Raw genomic sequence first — 16,865 nt, forward strand, 5'->3', positions numbered from 1 at the left:
GTCGAACTCCTCCTTTCTTCTGCTGAGATTGTCACCGAATGAAAGATTAGCGGGACCAGAGGCAAATGTTTAGGGAGCAGAAACATAAATTTCTCCTTTAGGAGGCAATGTAATTTCAAAAATATTTATCAACCTTAATGAAGAGATTTTCTGTTTTAATGTCTTTGGTTGAGAGCTAAATAATGGGCGAGAAATCCTCGTTCTTTTCGGCATACTCTCATGGGATCGGAGGGCCCGGTTTAACGTCTTACCAGCAAGACGGGGGCACCAACAGTGCAGCACTACCTCAGTACTGCACTGGAGTGTCAGCCTGGATTATGTGCTCAAGTCTCTGGAGTGCTGCTTGACTTTGCTGCCGCTGAGCCACGGCTGACATCTACACTCAGTTCATTTGGCTGGAGAGAAATGACGGAGATAAATGGAAAAATTATAATGGAGTAAACCTTCAATTTGTCGTCCAGCAGAAGAGCGGGCATTGTAATCGGCCGCCTATTATAGAAACAGTCCGATTTATGTTGCCATCGATTTCATAAGCATTGAAAATCAGGCCTGTCTTTAATGGAATGGGTCGTGGTCAGTTGTTAATCACTCTGGGTCTGTTTACACCGGGAGTGCTCACAGTCCCGGATCATTCTGTGTCTGTTTAAAATGGCAGAGCTCACAGTCCCGGATCATTCCGTTTTTTTTAACGTAGAGCGATTTCAGCTTTCATCACTGAGGTGTTGAGTTTAACTAAATGTGTCGGGGCTCGTCCGGGATTTGAACCGGGACCTCTCGCATTTTAAGCCACAGAAATTCGAAGCGAGAATCATACCCCTAGACCAACGAGCCGCCGATGTTATGTTTCAAGTTGCATTGCGATTCCCTGCGCTGGTGCAAACCCAGCTCGCAGAAGTCCTGTTCATTCAGTTAAAATATGTTTATCTTTTCCTCAATCCGTTTCTTTTTGGCGAGCATTTTAACTGAATCTGATCACAATTCTCCCCATAAAAAGCGGTACAGCCGTATCAGTGGCCGCGTGGCCTAATGGATAAGGCGTCTGACTTCGGTTGTCGAGGTATTTCAGTTATCAGACGATTGCAGGTTCGAGTCCTGCCGCGTTCGTTCAATTAACTCGGCGACACTTTTTCTGTTCTGAATCTGGCTTCAAACCGACCATTTTTGACAGTCCCTCAACTGAAGCAGCGGAAGGCCTTTTGCTTACATTATGCTGATTGTACATTTTCAACATTGTAGATCTGTGTGCATGGGCAGGATAACAGGTGAAGTGGACTTTCTTTCAGGGTATTTCTGCTTAGATGCAAAAACCAGGAAATGGAATGGCTGAGAGCAGTGCATGGTTGAGACGAGGTGGCCGAGAGGTTGAGGCGATGGACTGTTAATCGACAATGCGGATCCCATCCTCGTCGTTATTACGTTTGATACTGGTCCCCTTTCCGAGCTTTTAACTGAAAATTGCCTAAAATAAACTTTCAAATGCAATTTCGTCAGAATCGCCCTGGTGCTCCTGGTCTGTGCCCCATGCATTACTCATATCTTGTTAAAATTAAAAGAGACCACTGCAATTCTTCAACATCTTGAATGAATGTGGAGCAGTGATCGTGATTCGGAGATTGTCGAACTCCTCCTTTCTTCTGCTGAGATTGTCACCGAATGAAAGATTAGCGGGACCAGAGGCAAATGTTTAGGGAGCAGAAACATAAATTTCTCCTTTAGGAGGCAATGTAATTTCAAAAATATTTATCAACCTTAATGAAGAGATTTTCTGTTTTAATGTCTTTGGTTGAGAGCTAAATAATGGGCGAGAAATCCTCGTTCTTTTCGGCATACTCTCATGGGATCGGAGGGCCCGGTTTAACGTCTTACCAGCAAGACGGGGGCACCAACAGTGCAGCACTACCTCAGTACTGCACTGGAGTGTCAGCCTGGATTATGTGCTCAAGTCTCTGGAGTGCTGCTTGACTTTGCTGCCGCTGAGCCACGGCTGACACCTACACTCAGTTCATTTGGCTGGAGAGAAATGACGGAGATAAATGGAAAAATTATAATGGAGTAAACCTTCAATTTGTCGTCCAGCAGAAGAGCGGGCATTGTAATCGGCCGCCTATTATAGAAACAGTCCGATTTATGTTGCCATCGATTTCATAAGCATTGAAAATCAGGCCTGTCTTTAATGGAATGGCTCGTGGTCAGTTGTTAATCACTCTGGGTCTGTTTACACCGGGAGTGCTCACAGTCCCGGATCATTCTGTGTCTGTTTAAAATGGCAGAGCTCACAGTCCCGGATCATTCCGTTTTTTTTAACGTAGAGCGATTTCAGCTTTCATCACTGAGGTGTTGAGTTTAACTAAATGTGTCGGGGCTCGTCCGGGATTTGAACCGGGACCTCTCGCATTTAAGCCACAGAAATTCCCGAAGCGAGAATCATACCCCTAGACCAACGAGCCGCCGAGGTTATGTTCCAAGTTGCATTGCGATTCCCTGCGCTGGTGCAAACCCAGCTGGCAGAAGTCCTGTTCATTCAGTGAAAATATGTTTATCTTTTCCTCAATCCGTTTCTTTTTGGCGAGCATTTTAATTGAACCTGATCACAATTCTCCCCATAAAAAGAGGTATAGCCGCATCAGTGGCCGCGTGGCCTAATGGATAAGGCGTCTGACTTCGATTGCGAGGTATTTCAATTATCAAGACGATTGCAGGTTCGAGTCTTGCCGCGGTCGTTCAATTAACTCGGCGACAATTTTTCTGTTCTGAATCTGGCTTCAAACCGACCATTTTTGACAGTCCCTCAACTGAAGCAGCGGAAGGCCTTTTGCTTACATTATGCTGATTGTACATTTTCAACATTGTAGATCTGTGTGCATGGGCAGGATAAGAGGTGAAGTGGACTTTCTTTCAGGGTATTTCTGCTTAGATGCAAAAACCAGGAAATGGAATGGCTGAGAGCAGTGCATGGTTGAGACGAGGTGGCCGAGAGGTTGAGGCGATGGACTGTTAATCGAGAATGCGGATCCCATCCTCGTCGTTATTACGTTTGATACTGGTCCCCTTTCCGAGCTTTTAACTGAAAATTGCCTAAAATAAACTTTCAAATGCAATTTCGTCAGAATCGCCCTGGTGTTCCTGGTCTGTGCCCCATGCATTACTCATATCTTGTTAAAATTAAAAGAGACCACTGCAATTCTTCAACATCTTGAATGAATGTGGAGCAGTGATCGTGATTCGGAGATTGTCGAACTCCTCCTTTCTTCTGCTGAGATTGTCACCGAATGAAAGATTAGCGGGACCAGAGGCAAATGTTTAGGGAGCAGAAACATAAATTTCTCCTTTAGGAGGCAATGTAATTTCAAAAATATTTATCAACCTTAATGAAGAGATTTTCTGTTTTAGTGTCTTTGGTTGAGAGCTAAATAATGGGCGAGAAATCCTCGTTCTTTTCGGCATACTCTCATGGGATCGGAGGGCCCGGTTTAACGTCTTACCAGCAGGACGGGGGCACCAACAGTGCAGCACTACCTCAGTACTGCACTGGAGTGTCAGCCTGGATTATGTGCTGAAGTCTCTGGAGTGCTGCTTGACTTTGCTGCCGCTGAGCCACGGCTGACACCTACACTCAGTTCATTTGGCTGGAGAGAAATGACGGAGATAAATGGAAAAATTATAATGGAGTAAACCTTTAATTTGTCGTCCAGCAGAAGAGCGGGCACTGTAATCGGCCGCCTATTATAGAAACAGTCCGATTTATGTTGCCATCGATTTCATAAGCATTGAAAATCAGGCCTGTCTTTAATGGAATGGGTCGTGGTCAGTTGTTAATCACTCTGGGTCTGTTTACACCGGGAGTGCTCACAGTCACGGATCATTCTGTGTCTGTTTAAAATGGCAGAGCTCACAGTCCCGGATCATTCCGTTTTTTTTAACGTAGAGCGATTTCAGCTTTCATCACTGAGGTGTTGAGTTTAAACTAAATGTGTCGGGGCTCGTCCGGGATTTGAACCTGGGATCTCTCGCATTTTAAGCCACAGAAATTCCCGAAGCGAGAATCATACCCCTAGACCAACGAGCCGCCGATGTTATGTTTCAAGTTGCATTGCGATTCCCTGCGCTGGTGCAAACCCAGCTCGCAGAAGTCCTGTTCATTCAGTTAAAATATGTTTATCTTTTCCTCAATCCGTTTCTTTTTGGCGAGCATTTTAATTGAATCTGATCACAATTCTCCCCATAAAAAGAGGTACAGCTGTATTAGTGGCCGCGTGGCCTAATGGATAAGGCGTCTGATCTTCGGTTGTCGAGGTATTTCAGTTATCAGACGATTGCAGGTTCGAGTCCTGCCGCGGTCGTTCAATTAACTCGGCGACACTTTTTCTGTTCTGAATCTGGCTTCAAACCGACCATTTTTGGCAGTCCCTCAACTGAAGCAGCGGAAGGCCTTTTGCTTACATTATGCTGATTGTACATTTTCAACATTGTAGATCTGTGTGCATGGGCAGGATAACAGGTGAAGTGGACTTTCTTTCAGGGTATTTCTGCTTAGATGCAAAAACCAGGAAATGGAATGGCTGAGAGCAGTGCATGGTTGAGACGAGGTGGCCGAGAGGTTGAGGCGATGGACTGTTAATCGACAATGCGGATCCCATCCTCGTCGTTATTACGTTTGATACTGGTCCCCTTTCCGAGCTTTTAACTGAAAATTGCCTAAAATAAACTTTCAAATGCAATTTCGTCAGAATCGCCCTGGTGCTCCTGGTCTGTGCCCCATGCATTACTCATATCTTGTTAAAATTAAAAGAGACCACTGCAATTCTTCAACATCTTGAATGAATGTGGAGCAGTGATCGTGATTCGGAGATTGTCGAACTCCTCCTTTCTTCTGCTGAGATTGTCACCGAATGAAAGATTAGCGGGACCAGAGGCAAATGTTTAGGGAGCAGAAACATAAATTTCTCCTTTAGGAGGCAATGTAATTTCAAAAATATTTATCAGCCTTAATGAAGAGATTTTCTGTTTTAATGTCTTTGGTTGAGAGCTAAATAATGGGCGAGAAATCCTCGTTCTTTTCGGCATACTCTCATGGGACCGGAGGGCCCGGTTTAACGTCTTACCAGCAAGACGGGGGCACCAACAGTGCAGCACTACCTCAGTACTGCACTGGAGTGTCAGCCTGGATTATGTGCTCAAGTCTCTGGAGTGCTGCTTGACTTTGCTGCCGCTGAGCCACGGCTGACACCTACACTCAGTTCATTTGGCTGGAGAGAAATGACGGAGATAAATGGAAAAATTATAATGGAGTAAACCTTCAATTTGTCGTCCAGCAGAAGAGCGGGCATTGTAATCGGCCGCCTATTATAGAAACAGTCCGATAAATGTTGCCATCGATTTCATAAGCATTGAAAATCAGGCCTGTCTTTAATGGAATGGCTCGTGGTCAGTTGTTAATCACTCTGGGTCTGTTTACTCCGGGAGTGCTCACAGTCCCGGATCATTCTGTGTCTGTTTAAAATGGCAGAGCTCACAGTCCCGGATCATTCCGTTTTTTTTAACGTAGAGCGATTTCAGCTTTCATCACTGAGGTGTTGAGTTTAACTAAATGTGTCGGGGCTCGTCCGGGATTTGAACCCGGGACCTCTCGCACTTTAAGCCACAGAAATTCCCGAAGCGAGAATCATACCCCTAGACCAACGAGCCGCCGAGGTTATGTTTCAAGTTGCATTGCGATTCCCTGCGCTGGTGCAAACCCAGCTCGCAGAAGTCCTGTTCATTCAGCGAAAATATGTTTATCTTTTCCTCAATCCGTTTCTTTTTGGCGAGCATTTTAATTGAACCTGATCACAATTCTCCCCATAAAAAGAGGTATAGCCGCATCAGTGGCCGCGTGGCCTAATGGATAAGGCGTCTGACTTCGGTTGTCGAGGTATTTCAGTTATCAGACGATTGCAGGTTCGAGTCCTGCCGCGGTCGTTCAATTAACTCGGCGACACTTTTTCTGTTCTGAATCTGGCTTCAAACCGACCATTTTTGGCAGTCCCTCAACTGAAGCAGCGGAAGGCCTTTTGCTTACATTATGCTGATTGTACATTTTCAACATTGTAGATCTGTGTGCATGGGCAGGATAACAGGTGAAGTGGACTTTCTTTCAGGGTATTTCTGCTTAGATGCAAAAACCAGGAAATGGAATGGCTGAGAGCAGTGCATGGTTGAGACGAGGTGGCCGAGAGGTTGAGGCGATGGACTGTTAATCGACAATGCGGATCCCATCCTCGTCGTTATTACGTTTGATACTGGTCCCCTTTCCGAGCTTTTAACTGAAAATTGCCTAAAATAAACTTTCAAATGCAATTTCGTCAGAATCGCCCTGGTGCTCCTGGTCTGTGCCCCATGCATTACTCATATCTTGTTAAAATTAAAAGAGACCACTGCAATTCTTCAACATCTTGAATGAATGTGGAGCAGTGATCGTGATTCGGAGATTGTCGAACTCCTCCTTTCTTCTGCTGAGATTGTCACCGAATGAAAGATTAGCGGGACCAGAGGCAAATGTTTAGGGAGCAGAAACATAAATTTCTCCTTTAGGAGGCAATGTAATTTCAAAAATATTTATCAACCTTAATGAAGAGATTTTCTGTTTTAATGTCTTTGGTTGAGAGCTAAATAATGGGCGAGAAATCCTCGTTCTTTTCGGCATACTCTCATGGGACCGGAGGGCCCGGTTTAACGTCTTACCAGCAAGACGGGGGCACCAACAGTGCAGCACTACCTCAGTACTGCACTGGAGTGTCAGCCTGGATTATGTGCTCAAGTCTCTGGAGTGCTGCTTGACTTTGCTGCCGCTGAGCCACGGCTGACACCGACACTCAGTTCATTTGGCTGGAGAGAAATGACGGAGATAAATGGAAAAATTATAATGGAGTAAACCTTCAATTTGTCGTCCAGCAGAAGAGCGGGCATTGTAATCGGCCGCCTATTATAGAAACAGTCCGATAAATGTTGCCATCGATTTCATAAGCATTGAAAATCAGGCCTGTCTTTAATGGAATGGCTCGTGGTCAGTTGTTAATCACTCTGGGTCTGTTTACTCCGGGAGTGCTCACAGTCCCGGATCATTCTGTGTCTGTTTAAAATGGCAGAGCTCACAGTCCCGGATCATTCCGTTTTTTTTAACGTAGAGCGATTTCAGCTTTCATCACTGAGGTGTTGAGTTTAACTAAATGTGTCGGGGCTCGTCCGGGATTTGAACCCGGGACCTCTCGCACTTTAAGCCACAGAAATTCCCGAAGCGAGAATCATACCCCTAGACCAACGAGCCGCCGAGGTTATGTTTCAAGTTGCATTGCGATTCCCTGCGCTGGTGCAAACCCAGCTCGCAGAAGTCCTGTTCATTCAGCGAAAATATGTTTATCTTTTCCTCAATCCGTTTCTTTTTGGCGAGCATTTTAATTGAACCTGATCACAATTCTCCCCATAAAAAGAGGTATAGCCGCATCAGTGGCCGCGTGGCCTAATGGATAAGGCGTCTGACTTCGGTTGTCGAGGTATTTCAGTTATCAGACGATTGCAGGTTCGAGTCCTGCCGCGGTCGTTCAATTAACTCGGCGACACTTTTTCTGTTCTGAATCTGGCTTCAAACCGACCATTTTTGACAGTCCCTCAACTGAAGCAGCGGAAGGCCTTTTGCTTACATTATGCTGATTGTACATTTTCAACATTGTAGATCTGTGTGCATGGGCACGATAAGAGGTGAAGTGGACTTTCTTTCAGGGTATTTCTGCTTAGATGCAAATACCAGGAAATGGAATGGCTGAGAGCAGTGCATGGTTGAGACGAGGTGGCCGAGAGGTTGAGGCGATGGACTGTTAATCGAGAATGCGGATCCCATCCTCGTCGTTATTACGTTTGATACTGGTCCCCTTTCCGAGCTTTTAACTGAAAATTGCCGAAAATAAACTTTCAAATGCAATTTCGTCAGAATCGCCCTGGTGCTCCTGGTCTGTGCCCCATGCATTACTCATATCTTGTTAAAATTAAAAGAGACCACTGCAATTCTTCAACATCTTGAATGAATGTGGAGCAGTGATCGTGATTCGGAGATTGTCGAACTCCTCCTTTCTTCTGCTGAGATTGTCACCGAATGAAAGATTAGCGGGACCAGAGGCAAATGTTTAGGGAGCAGAAACATAAATTTCTCCTTTAGGAGGCAATGTAATTTCAAAAATATTTATCAACCTTAATGAAGAGATTTTCTGTTTTAGTGTCTTTGGTTGAGAGCTAAATAATGGGCGAGAAATCCTCGTTCTTTTCGGCATACTCTCATGGGATCGGAGGGCCCGGTTTAACGTCATACCAGCAAGACGGGGGCACCAACAGTGCAGCACTACCTCAGTACTGCACTGGAGTGTCAGCCTGGATTATGTGCTGAAGTCTCTGGAGTGCTGTTTGACTTTGCTGCCGCTGAGCCACGGCTGACACCGACACTCAGTTCATTTGGCTGGAGAGAAATGACGGAGATAAATGGAAAAATTATAATGGAGTAAACCTTCAATTTGTCGTCCAGCAGAAGAGCGGGCACTGTAATCGGCCGCCTATTATAGAAACAGTCCGATTTATGTTGCCATCGATTTCATAAGCATTGAAAATCAGGCCTGTCTTTAATGGAATGGGTCGTGGTCAGTTGTTAATCACTCTGGGTCTGTTTACACCGGGAGTGCTCACAGTCCCGGATCATTCTGTGTCTCTTTAAAATGGCAGAGCTCACAGTCCTGGATCATTCCGTTTTTTTTTTAACGTAGAGCGATTTCAGCTTTCATCACTGAGGTGTTGAGTTTAACTAAATGTGTCGGGGCTCGTCCGGGATTTGAACCCGGGACCTCTCGCATTTTAAGCCACAGAAATTCCCTAAGCGAGAGTCATACCCCTAGACCAACGAGCCGCCGATGTTATGTTGCAAGTTGCATTGCGATTCCCTGCGCTGGTGCAAACCCAGCTCGCAGAAGTCCTGTTCATTCAGTTAAAATATGTTTATCTTTTCCTCAATCCGTTTCTTTTTGGCGAGCATTTTAATTGAATCTGATCACAATTCTCCCCATAAAAAGAGGTACAGCCGCATCAGTGGCCGCGTGGCCTAATGGATAAGGCGTCTGACTTCGGTTGCGAGGTATTTCAGTTATCAGACGATTGCAGGTTCGAGTCCTGCCGCGGTCGTTCAATTAACTCGGCGACACTTTTTCTGTTCTGAATCTGGCTTCAAACCGACCATTTTTGACAGTCCCTCAACTGAAGCAGCGGAAGGCCTTTTGCTTACATTATGCTGATTGTACATTTTCAACATTGTAGATCCGTGTGCATGGGCAGGATAAGAGGTGAAGTGGACTTTCTTTCAGGGTATTTCTGCTTAGATGCAAAAACCAGGAAATGGAATGGCTGAGAGCAGTGCATGGTTGAGACGAGGTGGCCGAGAGGTTGAGGCGATGGACTGTTAATCGAGAATGCGGATCCCATCCTCGTCGTTATTACGTTTGATACTGGTCCCCTTTCCGAGCTTTTAACTGAAAATTGCCGAAAATAAACTTTCAAATGCAATTTCGTCAGAATCGCCCTGGTGCTCCTGGTCTGTGCCCCATGCATTACTCATATCTTGTTAAAATTAAAAGAGACCACTGCAATTCTTCAACATCTTGAATGAATGTGGAGCAGTGATCGTGATTCGGAGATTGTCGAACTCCTCCTTTCTTCTGCTGAGATTGTCACCGAATGAAAGATTAGCGGGACCAGAGGCAAATGTTTAGGGAGCAGAAACATAAATATCTCCTTTAGGAGGCAATGTAATTTCAAAAATATTTATCAACCTTAATGAAGAGATTTTCTGTTTTAGTGTCTTTGGTTGAGAGCTAAATAATGGGCGAGAAATCCTCGTTCTTTTCGGCATACTCTCATGGGATCGGAGGGCCCGGTTTAACGTCTTACCAGCAAGACGGGGGCACCAACAGTGCAGCACTACCTCAGTAATGCACTGGAGTGTCAGCCTGGATTATGTGCTCAAGTCTCTGGAGTGCTGCTTGACTTTGCTGCCGCTGAGCCACGGCTGACACCTACACTCAGTTCATTTGGCTGGAGAGAAATGACGGAGATAAATGAAAAATTATAATGGAGTAAACCTTCAATTTGTCGTCCAGCAGAAGAGCGGGCATTGTAATCGGCCGCCTATTATAGAAACAGTCCGATTTATGTTGCCATCGATTTCATAAGCATTGAAAATCAGGCCTGTCTTTAATGGAATGGGTCGTGGTCAGTTGTTAATCACTCTGGGTCTGTTTACACCGGGAGTGCTCACAGTCCCGGATCATTCTGTGTCTGTTTAAAATGGCAGAGCTCACAGTCCCGCATCATTCCGTTTTTTTTTAACGTAGAGCGATTTCAGCTTTCATCGCTGAGGTGTTGAGTTTAACTAAATGTGTCGGGGCTCGTCCGGGATTTGAACCCGGGACCTCTCGCATTTTAAGCCACAGAAATTCCCTAAGCGAGAATCATACCCCTAGACCAACGAGCCGCCGATGTTATGTTGCAAGTTGCATTGCGATTCCCTGCGCTGGTGCAAACCCAGCTCGCAGAAGTCCTGTTCATTCAGTTAAAATATGTTTATCTTTTCCTCAATCCGTTTCTTTTTGGCGAGCATTTTAATTGAATCTGATCACAATTCTCCCCATAAAAAGAGGTACAGCCGCATCAGTGGCCGCGTGGCCTAATGGATAAGGCGTCTGACTTCGGTTGCGAGGTATTTCAGTTATCAGACGATTGCAGGTTCGAGTCCTGCCGCGGTCGTTCAATTAACTCGGCGACACTTTTTCTGTTCTGAATCTGGCTTCAAACCGACCATTTTTGACAGTCCCTCAACTGAAGCAGCGGAAGGCCTTTTGCTTACATTATGCTGATTGTACATTTTCAACATTGTAGATCCGTGTGCATGGGCAGGATAAGAGGTGAAGTGGACTTTCTTTCAGGGTATTTCTGCTTAGATGCAAAAACCAGGAAATGGAATGGCTGAGAGCAGTGCATGGTTGAGAGGAGGTGGCCGAGAGGTTGAGGCGATGGACTGTTAATCGAGAATGCGGATCCCATCCTCGTCGTTATAACGTTTGATACTGGTCCCCTTTCCGAGCTTTTAACTGAAAATTGCCGAAAATAAACTTTCAAATGCAATTTCGTCAGAATCGCCCTGGTGCTCCTGGTCTGGGCCCCATGCATTACTCATATCTTGTTAAAATTAAAAGAGACCACTGCAATTCTTCAACATCTTGAATGAATGTGGAGCAGTGATCGTGATTCGGAGATTGTCGAACTCCTCCTTTCTTCTGCTGAGATTGTCACCGAATGAAAGATTAGCGGGACCAGAGGCAAATGTTTAGGGAGCAGAAACATAAATTTCTCCTTTAGGAGGCAATGTAATTTCGAAAATATTTATCAACCTTAATGAAGAGATTTTCTGTTTTAGTGTCTTTGGTTGAGAGCTAAATAATGGGCGAGAAATCCTCGTTCTTTTCGGCATACTCTCATGGGATCGGAGGGCCCGGTTTAACGTCTTACCAGCAAGACGGGGGCACCAACAGTGCAGCACTACCTCAGTAATGCACTGGAGTGTCAGCCTGGATTATGTGCTCAAGTCTCTGGAGTGCTGCTTGACTTTGCTGCCGCTGAGCCACGGCTGACACCTACACTCAGTTCATTTGGCTGGAGAGAAATGACGGAGATAAATGGAAAAATTATAATGGAGTAAACCTTCAATTTGTCGTCCAGCAGAAGAGCGGGCATTGTAATCGGCCGCCTATTATAGAAACAGTCCGATTTATGTTGCCATCGATTTCATAAGCATTGAAAATCAGGCCTGTCTTTAATGGAATGGGTCGTGGTCAGTTGTTAATCACTCTGGGTCTGTTTACACCGGGAGTGCTCACAGTCCCGGATCATTCTGTGTCTGTTTAAAATGGCAGAGCTCACAGTCCCGGATCATTCCGTTTTTTTTTAACGTAGAGCGATTTCAGCTTTCATCACTGAGGTGTTGAGTTTAACTAAATGTGTCGGGGCTCGTCCGGGATTTGAACCCGGGACCTCTCGCATTTTAAGCCACAGAAATTCCCTAAGCGAGAATCATACCCCTAGATCAACGAGCCGCCGATGTTATGCTTCAAGTTGCAATGCGATTCCCTGCGCTGGTGCAAACCCAGCTCGCAGAAGTCCTGTTCATTCAGTTAAAATATGTTTATCTTTTCCTCAATCCGTTTCTTTTTGGCGAGCATTTTAATTGAATCTGATCACAATTCTCCCCATAAAAAGAGGTACAGCCGCATCAGTGGCCGCGTGGCCTAATGGATAAGGCGTCTGACTTCGGTTGCGAGGTATTTCAGTTATCAGACGATTGCAGGTTCGAGTCCTGCCGCGGTCGTTCAATTAACTCGGCGACACTTTTTCTGTTCTGAATCTGGCTTCAAACCGACCATTTTTGACAGTCCCTCAACTGAAGCAGCGGAAGGCCTTTTGCTTACATTATGCTGATTGTACATTTTCAACATTGTAGATCTGTGTGCATGGGCAGGATAAGAGGTGAAGTGGACTTTCTTTCAGGGTATTTCTGCTTAGATGCAAAAACCAGGAAATGGAATGGCTGAGAGCAGTGCATGGTTGAGACGAGGTGGCCGAGAGGTTGAGGCGATGGACTGTTAATCGAGAATGCGGATCCCATCCTCGTCGTTATTACGTTTGATACTGGTCCACTTTCCGAGCTTTTAATTGAAAATTGCCGAAAATAAACTTTCTAATGCAATTTCGTCAGAATCGCCCTGGTGCTCCTGGTCTGTGCCCCATGCATTACTCATATCTTGTTAAAATTAAAAGAGACCACTGCAATTCTTCAACATCTTGAATGAATGTGGAGCAGTGATCGTGATTCGGAGATTGTCGAACTCCTCCTTTCTTCTGCTGAGATTGTCACCGAATGAAAGATTAGCGGGACCAGAGGCAAATGTTTAGGGAGCAGAAACATAAATTTCTCCTTTAGGAGGCAATGTAATTTCGAAAATATTTATCAACCTTAATGAAGAGATTTTCTGTTTTAGTGTCTTTGGTTGAGAGCTAAATAATGGGCGAGAAATCCTCGTTCTTTTCGGCATACTCTCATGGGATCGGAGGGCCCGGTTTAACGTCTTACCAGCAAGACGGGGGCACCAACAGTGCAGCACTACCTCAGTAATGCACTGGAGTGTCAGCCTGGATTATGTGCTCAAGTCTCTGGAGTGCTGCTTGACTTTGCTGCCGCTGAGCCACGGCTGACACCTACACTCAGTTCATTTGGCTGGAGAGAAATGACGGAGATAAATGGAAAAATTATAATGGAGTAAACCTTCAATTTGTCGTCCAGCAGAAGAGCGGGCATTGTAATCGGCCGCCTATTATAGAAACAGTCCGATTTATGTTGCCATCGATTTCATAAGCATTGAAAATCAGGCCTGTCTTTAATGGAATGGGTCGTGGTCAGTTGTTAATCACTCTGGGTCTGTTTACACCGGGAGTGCTCACAGTCCCGGATCATTCTGTGTCTGTTTAAAATGGCAGAGCTCACAGTCCCGGATCATTCCGTTTTTTTTTAACGTAGAGCGATTTCAGCTTTCATCGCTGAGGTGTTGAGTTTAACTAAATGTGTCGGGGCTCGTCCGGGATTTGAACCCGCGACCTCTCGCATTTTTAAGCCACAGAAATTCCCTAAGCGAGAATCATACCCCTAGACCAACGAGCCGCCGATGTTATGTTGCAAGTTGCATTGCGATTCCCTGCGCTGGTGCAAACCCAGCTCGCAGAAGTCCTGTTCATTCAGTTAAAATATGTTTATCTTTTCCTCAATCCGTTTCTTTTTGGCGAGCATTTTAATTGAATCTGATCACAATTCTCCCCATAAAAAGAGGTACAGCCGCATCAGTGGCCGCGTGGCCTAATGGATAAGGCGTCTGACTTCGGTTGCGAGGTATTTCAGTTATCAGACGATTGCAGGTTCGAGTCCTGCCGCGGTCGTTCAATTAACTCGGCGACACTTTTTCTGTTCTGAATCTGGCTTCAAACCGACCATTTTTGACAGTCCCTCAACTGAAGCAGCGGAAGGCCTTTTGCTTACATTATGCTGATTGTACATTTTCAACATTGTAGATCTGTGTGCATGGGCAGGATAAGAGGTGAAGTGGACTTTCTTTCAGGGTATTTCTGCTTAGATGCAAAAACCAGGAAATGGAATGGCTGAGAGCAGTGCATGGTTGAGACGAGGTGGCCGAGAGGTTGAGGCGATGGACTGTTAATCGAGAATGCGGATCCCATCCTCGTCGTTATTACGTTTGATACTGGTCCACTTTCCGAGCTTTTAATTGAAAATTGCCGAAAATAAACTTTCAAATGCAATTTCGTCAGAATCGCCCTGGTGCTCCTGGTCTGTGCCCCATGCATTACTCATATCTTGTTAAAATTAAAAGAGACCACTGCAATTCTTCAACATCTTGAATGAATGTGGAGCAGTGATCGTGATTCGGAGATTGTCGAACTCCTCCTTTCTTCTGCTGAGATTGTCACCGAATGAAAGATTAGCGGGACCAGAGGCAAATGTTTAGGGAGCAGAAACATAAATTTCTCCTTTAGGAGGCAATGTAATTTCAAAAATATTTATCAACCTTAATGAAGAGATTTTCTGTTTTAGTGTCTTTGGTTGAGAGCTAAATAATGGGCGAGAAATCCTCGTTCTTTTCGGCATACTCTCATGGGATCGGAGGGCCCGGTTTAACGTCTTACCAGCAAGACGGGGGCACCAACAGTGCAGCACTACCTCAGTAATGCACTGGAGTGTCAGCCTGGATTATGTGCTCAAGTCTCTGGAGTGCTGCTTGACTTTGCTGCCGCTGAGCCACGGCTGACACCTACACTCAGTTCATTTGGCTGGAGAGAAATGACGGAGATAAATGGAAAAATTATAATGGAGTAAACCTTCAATTTGTCGTCCAGCAGAAGAGCGGGCATTGTAATCGGCCGCCTATTATAGAAACAGTCCGATTTATGTTGCCATCGATTTCATAAGCATTGAAAATCAGGCCTGTCTTTAATGGAATGGGTCGTGGTCAGTTGTTAATCACTCTGGGTCTGTTTACACCGGGAGTGCTCACAGTCCCGGATCATTCTGTGTCTGTTTAAAATGGCAGAGCTCACAGTCCTGGATCATTCCGTTTTTTTTTAACGTAGAGCGATTTCAGCTTTCATCACTGAGGTGTTGAGTTTAACTAAATGTGTCGGGGCTCGTCCGGGATTTGAACCCGGGACCTCTCGCATTTTAAGCCACAGAAATTCCCTAAGCGAGAATCATACCCCTAGACCAACGAGCCGCCGATGTTATGTTGCAAGTTGCATTGCGATTCCCTGCGCTGGTGCAAACCCAGCTCGCAGAAGTCCTGTTCATTCAGTTAAAATATGTTTATCTTTTCCTCAATCCGTTTCTTTTTGGCGAGCATTTTAATTGAATCTGATCACAATTCTCCCCATAAAAAGAGGTACAGCCGCATCAGTGGCCGCGTGGCCTAATGGATAAGGCGTCTGACTTCGGTTGCGAGGTATTTCAGTTATCAGACGATTGCAGGTTCGAGTCCTGCCGCGGTCGTTCAATTAACTCGGCGACACTTTTTCTGTTCTGAATCTGGCTTCAAACCGACCATTTTTGACAGTCCCTCAACTGAAGCAGCGGAAGGCCTTTTGCTTACATTATGCTGATTGTACATTTTCAACATTGTAGATCCGTGTGCATGGGCAGGATAAGAGGTGAAGTGGACTTTCTTTCAGGGTATTTCTGCTTAGATGCAAAAACCAGGAAATGGAATGGCTGAGAGCAGTGCATGGTTGAGACGAGGTGGCCGAGAGGTTGAGGCGATGGACTGTTAATCGAGAATGCGGATCCCATCCTCGTCGTTATTACGTTTGATACTGGTCCCCTTTCCGAGCTTTTAACTGAAAATTGCCGAAAATAAACTTTCAAATGCAATTTCGTCAGAATCGCCCTGGTGCTCCTGGTCTGTGCCCCATGCATTACTCATATCTTGTTAAAATTAAAAGAGACCACTGCAATTCTTCAACATCTTGAATGAATGTGGAGCAGTGATCGTGATTCGGAGATTGTCGAACTCCTCCTTTCTTCTGCTGAGATTGTCACCGAATGAAAGATTAGCGGGACCAGAGGCAAATGTTTAGGGAGCAGAAACATAAATTTCTCCTTTAGGAGGCAATGTAATTTCGAAAATATTTATCAACCTTAATGAAGAGATTTTCTGTTTTAGTGTCTTTGGTTGAGAGCTAAATAATGGGCGAGAAATCCTCGTTCTTTTCGGCATACTCTCATGGGATCGGAGGGCCCGGGTTAACGTCTTACCAGCAAGACGGGGGCACCAACAGTGCAGCACTACCTCAGTAATGCACTGGAGTGTCAGCCTGGATTATGTGCTCAAGTCTCTGGAGTGCTGCTTGACTTTGCTGCCGCTGAGCCACGGCTGACACCTACACTCAGTTCATTTGGCTGGAGAGAAATGACGGAGATAAATGGAAAAATTATAATGGAGTAAACCTTCAATTTGTCGTCCAGCAGAAGAGCGGGCATTGTAATCGGCCGCCTATTATAGAAACAGTCCGATTTATGTTGCCATCGATTTCATAAGCATTGAAAATCAGGCCTGTCTTTAATGGAATGGGTCGTGGTCAGTTGTTAATCACTCTGGGTCTGTTTACACCGGGAGTGCTCACAGTCCCGGATCATTCTGTGTCTGTTTAAAATGGCAGAGCTCACAGTCCCGGATCATTCCGGTTTTTTT

The 16,865-nt window shown here is 45.3% G+C and overlaps 11 non-coding genes across 11 annotated transcripts; 5 read left to right on the forward strand and 6 right to left on the reverse strand.

Annotated features, from left to right (window-relative positions):
- Positions 1 to 5,595: 5,595 nt before the first annotated feature.
- On the reverse strand, positions 5,596 to 5,685 carry trnap-cgg (transfer RNA proline (anticodon CGG)). Its single transcript is given in 2 exon segments — positions 5,596 to 5,631; positions 5,650 to 5,685. It is a non-coding gene; the product is annotated as a tRNA-Pro (tRNA).
- Positions 5,686 to 7,213: 1,528 nt separating this feature from the next.
- Positions 7,214 to 7,303, reverse strand: trnap-cgg (transfer RNA proline (anticodon CGG)). The gene is given in 2 exon segments: positions 7,214 to 7,249; positions 7,268 to 7,303. It is a non-coding gene; the product is annotated as a tRNA-Pro (tRNA).
- Positions 7,304 to 8,833: 1,530 nt separating this feature from the next.
- Positions 8,834 to 8,923, reverse strand: trnap-agg (transfer RNA proline (anticodon AGG)). The gene is given in 2 exon segments: positions 8,834 to 8,869; positions 8,888 to 8,923. It is a non-coding gene; the product is annotated as a tRNA-Pro (tRNA).
- A 181-nt stretch (positions 8,924 to 9,104) lies between these two features.
- trnar-ucg (transfer RNA arginine (anticodon UCG)) lies at positions 9,105 to 9,195 on the forward strand. Its single transcript is given in 2 exon segments — positions 9,105 to 9,141; positions 9,160 to 9,195. It is a non-coding gene; the product is annotated as a tRNA-Arg (tRNA).
- Positions 9,196 to 10,450: 1,255 nt separating this feature from the next.
- On the reverse strand, positions 10,451 to 10,540 carry trnap-agg (transfer RNA proline (anticodon AGG)). Its single transcript is given in 2 exon segments — positions 10,451 to 10,486; positions 10,505 to 10,540. It is a non-coding gene; the product is annotated as a tRNA-Pro (tRNA).
- Positions 10,541 to 10,721: 181 nt separating this feature from the next.
- On the forward strand, positions 10,722 to 10,812 carry trnar-ucg (transfer RNA arginine (anticodon UCG)). The gene is given in 2 exon segments: positions 10,722 to 10,758; positions 10,777 to 10,812. It is a non-coding gene; the product is annotated as a tRNA-Arg (tRNA).
- A 1,256-nt stretch (positions 10,813 to 12,068) lies between these two features.
- trnap-agg (transfer RNA proline (anticodon AGG)) lies at positions 12,069 to 12,158 on the reverse strand. The gene is given in 2 exon segments: positions 12,069 to 12,104; positions 12,123 to 12,158. It is a non-coding gene; the product is annotated as a tRNA-Pro (tRNA).
- A 181-nt stretch (positions 12,159 to 12,339) lies between these two features.
- trnar-ucg (transfer RNA arginine (anticodon UCG)) lies at positions 12,340 to 12,430 on the forward strand. Its single transcript is given in 2 exon segments — positions 12,340 to 12,376; positions 12,395 to 12,430. It is a non-coding gene; the product is annotated as a tRNA-Arg (tRNA).
- A 1,528-nt stretch (positions 12,431 to 13,958) lies between these two features.
- On the forward strand, positions 13,959 to 14,049 carry trnar-ucg (transfer RNA arginine (anticodon UCG)). The gene is given in 2 exon segments: positions 13,959 to 13,995; positions 14,014 to 14,049. It is a non-coding gene; the product is annotated as a tRNA-Arg (tRNA).
- Positions 14,050 to 15,305: 1,256 nt separating this feature from the next.
- Positions 15,306 to 15,395, reverse strand: trnap-agg (transfer RNA proline (anticodon AGG)). Its single transcript is given in 2 exon segments — positions 15,306 to 15,341; positions 15,360 to 15,395. It is a non-coding gene; the product is annotated as a tRNA-Pro (tRNA).
- A 181-nt stretch (positions 15,396 to 15,576) lies between these two features.
- Positions 15,577 to 15,667, forward strand: trnar-ucg (transfer RNA arginine (anticodon UCG)). The gene is given in 2 exon segments: positions 15,577 to 15,613; positions 15,632 to 15,667. It is a non-coding gene; the product is annotated as a tRNA-Arg (tRNA).
- The last annotated feature ends 1,198 nt before the right edge of the window (positions 15,668 to 16,865 follow it).

The sequence above is a fragment of the Somniosus microcephalus genome, unplaced genomic scaffold (genome assembly GCF_052327205.1).
Source record: "Somniosus microcephalus isolate GS21.2 unplaced genomic scaffold, FLI_Smic_1.0 unresolved_chr1, whole genome shotgun sequence".
NCBI classification, from domain to species: domain Eukaryota; kingdom Metazoa; phylum Chordata; class Chondrichthyes; order Squaliformes; family Somniosidae; genus Somniosus; species Somniosus microcephalus.